Genomic DNA, 5,344 nt, shown 5'->3' on the forward strand with positions numbered 1-5,344 from the left:
CTTAGCTTTCTCTCCGCATAACTTGTTCTTTTTGATTCTCTTAGAGGTTTATGGAGAGGCAGGATTGTGTATATGTACTTTTAGGTTTTGGATATGTATGTATATATGTATAAATATTCTTCGACCAGTCTTGACTTTGCATGCTGAGTTAGGAGCTTATTATTTTGTATCTTTGGCACTCTATTCTTCCTTTTGTTATCTTATGTTTAATAGTTATGATTTTCTTAGCACGCAAGTTAACTCGTTCCTTGAGCGTTGCGCTCTTATTTCGCAATTTTTATTTCCCCTATTCTTCAAGGCTCCTAGCATATTATAATTCTTCTGCTATTATATGTACTCATTTTATTTTAGAGGTCGTAATACCACACCACCTTTGTTTTACGACTTAAGCATAAAGGTTAGTGTGGTAGGGTGTTACATTATGGTATCAGAGCAGTTCGTTCCTATAGAGCCTAAAAGACAGACTGATTGTACTTCTGTGCATTCTCTGTATATGTGTTTATGTGCTATTAGGATATCTGACTATATATATGGCATAAACATTTGTGAGCATGCATTTGGAACTTAAAGCATTAGACCTACGATATTGAGACTGATCAATTTAATATCACTTGTTTGGTGTGTATAGGGACTAGATGTCGACTCGCGAACACGGTCGCGGGCGAGGTAGAGGTAGGATAGGCACTGTTACTCCTGCCCCCACAGGGACTGATCCAGTAGACTTTATGGCTGCCCTGGAAAATATGGCTGCAGCTATGCAGGCAACAACTGAGGCACTGGGTAATAAGATAAATCAGGCTAATCATGGGAACAATAATGATGAGGATGGTCCTATGACACTTGCTACATTTCTGAAAGTTTGCCCTCCGACCTTCAGGGAAACCTCAAATCCCACTGATGTAGATAATTGGATTCAGGCTATGGAAAAGGCGTTACATGCACAACATGTTCTTGAAGAGCAATGGGTTGAATCTGGAACTTATCAGTTGCAAGGTGAAGCTCAGTATTGGTGGCAGGAAACACGACGTATCCTGCAGCCTGATGGTGTTGCGATTCCTTGGGAAGTTTTTCGGACAGAATTCTATAAGAAATATTTTTCTAATTTAACTAGAAATGCCAAGGAACTTGAATTAATGCAGTTAAAGCAGAGACAAATGACTGTTGCTGAGTATACTAGCAGGTTTGAGGAGTTATGTCGTTTTTCTCGTATCTGTCAAGGTGCAGCAGAAGATTTTGCTGAATGGAAGTGTATTAAATACGAGGGAGGTCTTTGGAGTGATATTCTGAGCTTTGTTGCCCCAATGGAGATCAGGGTATTTTCTGAATTGGTGAATAAGAGTAGGGTAGCTGAGGATTATGTGAGGAAGGCGGCAGCAGAGAAAGAAAGTTTGAGGGTGCCTTTTCAGAGGTCTTCAGGGAGGAACTTTGCTCCGAGAGGAAGGAATTTCAAGCGTAGAGGCTTTGTTCTGCAGTAGACTCAGGGCCAGGGTGGTTACAGAAGGCCGAATACTAATGCTAGTCAAGGAAAAAGATTTGGGAAGCAGCCACAGCAGGATCTGAATTGTCAGAAGTGCGAAAAGTATCATCTTGGAGTTCCGTGTAGATTAGGACTTGGAGTGTGATATTCATGTGGACAGTCCGAGCATATAGCCACTAATTTCCCAGAGAAGAAGAAGTATGAGACTGGTAGGGTGCAGCAGCTGGAGAGAGTATACACCACTTCTACTATAGGTGCTGAGGGATCTGAGACACTGATTAGAGATAATTGTGAAATGGCTGGTAAAATCTTAAATGCTTTATTTGATTCTAGAGCGTCTTATTCATTTATTGCATTTGAAAAGGCCAATGAGTTAGGATTGAGAATGGTGGTTTTAGGTTATGATTTGAAAGTATATAATGCTACTCATGAAACTATGGTAACTAGGATAGGGTGTCCACAAGTTCCCTTTCGAGTGCAACATCGTGAATTTGTGCATGATTTGATTTGTTTGCCTATGACTGGTCTTGATCTCATATTGAGATTGGATTGGTTATCCAAGAATCATGTTTTGCTTGATTGTTCTGAGAAATCAGTACAGTTTATGCCGGAAGGGTCAGAAGCACGGGTTGTGGTAAATAGTTATTATTTGAATTCTATGATAGTAAACTATTCTGGAACTGAATGTCAGGGTATTATGTTATTAACTGCGGGAGTATCAGGTGATGATCAGAGTTTAGAGCAGATTCCAGTTGTATGTGAATTTCCAGATGTGTTTTCGGATGATATTAATGAATTTCCACCTAACTGGGAAGTTGAATTTGCAATTGAGTTGGTGCCTGGGGCCGGTCCGATTTCGATTACTCCTTACAGGATGTCACCTTTAGAAATGGCTGAACTGAAAGCTCAGCTGGAAGATCTGTTGGGTAAGCATTTTATCCGACCAAGTATTTCTCCGTGGGGAGCGCCAGTGTTACTGGTAAAAAAGAAGGATGGGAGTATGCGATTGTGTGTTGACTATCAGCAGTTGAATAAGATTACTGTGAAGAATAAATATCCGTTTCCTAGAAATTAAGGATCTAATGGATCAGTTATAGCGTGCCGGTGTGTTTTCTAAGATTGATCTGTAATTCGGGTATCATCAGATAAAGGTTAGAGACAAGGATATTCCGAAAACTGCTTTCAGAACTTGTTATGGCCATTATGAGTATACAGTGATGTCTTTCGGGTTAACTAATGCCCCTACAGTATTTATGGATTATATGAACATGATTTTTCGACCGTATTTGGACAAGTTCGTTATTGTCTTCATTGATGATATTCTTGTTTACTCTAAGATTGAAGAGGAGCATGCTGATCATTTGCAAATTATAATGTAAATTCTGAGAGACAGGAAATTATATGCTAAGTTATCTAAATACGAGTTCTGGAAGAATGAGGTGAAGTTTCTCGGACATGTGGTGAGTAAGCAGGAAATAGCTGTGGATCCTGCTAAGGTGGAAGTAGTGATGAATTGGGAGAGACCAACTTCAGTGACAGAAATCAGGAGTTTCCTAGGTTTGGCGGGGTATTATAGCAGATTCATTAAGGGATTTTCACAGCTCGCCTTACCTTTAACTAAATTGACTAGGAAGGATATGCCTTTTATCTGGACTCCGGAGTGTGAGGTGAGCTTTCAAGAATTGAAGCATAGATTGACTACTGCCGCCCGTGTTGGTATTACCTGAACCAAGTGAGCCGTTTGAAGTGCATTGTGATGCATCTCTGAAGGGTTTGGGGTGCGTTCTAATGCAGCACCAGAATGTTGTAGCATACGCCTCACGACAGTTAAGGCCGCATGAGATGAACTACCCGACACATGATTTGGAACTTGCTGCTATTGTGTTTGCTTTAAAGATTTGGAGGCATTATCTTTATGGCATTAAGTTTCATATTTTCTCAGACCATAAGAGTTTGAAATATCTTTTTGAGCAGAAAGAGTTGAATATGCGTCAGAGGAGGTGGATGAAGCTTCTGAAAGATTATGATTTTGAATTGAATTATCATCCAGGAAAAGCGAACGTTGTGGCGGACGCTTTGAGTCAGAAATCTTTATATGCAGCTTGGATGATGCTATGGGAAGAAGAGTTACTAAGGGCATTTCAAGGTTTGAATTTGGGAATTAGAAAAGATTCTGAAATTTTTTGTTTGAGTCAGTTGCAGATTTCAAGTGATTTTAAATCAGAACTTCTGAAGGCTCATCGAGACAGTAAAGTGTTATGTAAGGTATTACCAGCAGTTGAACAGGAAAAACAGTGGAGAGTGTCAGAAGGACAAGATGGTTTGTGGAGGTTCAAGAACTAGATTGTTGTGCCAGATATTGGATACCTACGACAGAGTATCTTGAAGGAAGCTCATAAAAGCAGATTTTCAATTCATCCACGGAGCACTAAAATGTATCAGGATCTGAAAGCGATGTTCTGGTGGCCAGATATGAAGAATGATGTGGCATTGCATGTATTTAAATGTTTAACGTGTCAGAAGGTTAAGATTGAGCATCAGAGACCATCAGGGACCCTTCAGCCTTTGGAGATTCCACAATGGAAATGGAAGAGTATCGCAATGGATTTTGTGATAGGTTTGCTTAGAACCTGATCTGGTTGTGACACTATTTGGGTGGTTGTGGATCGACTGACAAAATTAGCTCACTTTCTTCCTATCTGAATAAGTTGCACAATGGAGGAATTGGCTCGAATGTATATCAAAGAGATTGTCAAGTTACATGGCGTGCCTTCTACCATTATATCTGACAGAGATCTCCGTTTTACATCAAGGTTCTGGGGAGCTTTTCAGCGTGCATTTGGGACTCAATTAAACTTGAGTACTGCGTATCACCCTCAGATTGATGGTCAATCAGAGAGAACTATTCAGACCTTGGAAGATATGCTAAGGGCTTGTGTATTGGACCAGCCGACGAGCTGGGATCGGTATATGCCATTAATAGAGTTTGCTTATAATAATAGCTATCATGCGAGCATTGGAATGGCTCCATATGAGGCTCTGTATGGCAGAAAATGTCAATCTCCACTATGTTGGTAAGAAACTGGAGAAAGAAGTTTGTTAGGGCCTGAGATGATAGCTGAAACTATTGAACAGATAAAGAAGATTCATAGCCGAATGCTTATAGTCCAAAGCCGCTAAAAGAGCTATGATGATCAGAGGAGAAAGCCTTTGGAATTTGAAGAAGGAGAACATGTTTTTCTGAAAGTTACACCAACCACTGGAGTGGGAAGAGCTATTAAGACTAAGAAACTGAATTCCCGTTATATTGGACCGTTTGAGATCCTGAAGAGAATTGTGCCAGTGGCTTATAGAATTGCCTTACCGCCGTATCTTTCGAATTTGCACGATGTGTTTCATGTGTCACAGCTTTGAAAGTATACTTCTGATGCAAGTCATGTTCTAGAACCAGAACCAATCCAAGTAAGAGAAGATCTAACACTTCTAGTAATTCTAGTGAGAATTGATGATACTAGTATTAAATGATTACGCAAAAAGAAAGTATCATTGGTAAAAGTAGCTTGGAGTCGAGCTGGTATCGAGGAACACACTTGGGAGCTCGAATCAAATATGCGAAAGGACTATCCACATCTTTTTTCAGGTAAGTAGATTTGAATTTTGAGGGTAAAATTCTTTGTTAGGTGGGTAGAATGTAAACCCCGATTAATTAGTAGATAATTAGCCCGTAAATTAGTTTTTAATAAGGAGGATTAGAAATATGAAAATTATATCAAATTAGGATAGAGCTCATCGAAACAAGAATTTTGATACTAATTTCGAAGAAAACGGTCCAAAATTGGACCGGACGGGGGCGAACCGGTTGAACCA

This window comes from Arachis stenosperma, chromosome 6 (assembly GCF_014773155.1).
Source record: "Arachis stenosperma cultivar V10309 chromosome 6, arast.V10309.gnm1.PFL2, whole genome shotgun sequence".
NCBI classification, from domain to species: Eukaryota; Viridiplantae; Streptophyta; class Magnoliopsida; order Fabales; family Fabaceae; genus Arachis; species Arachis stenosperma.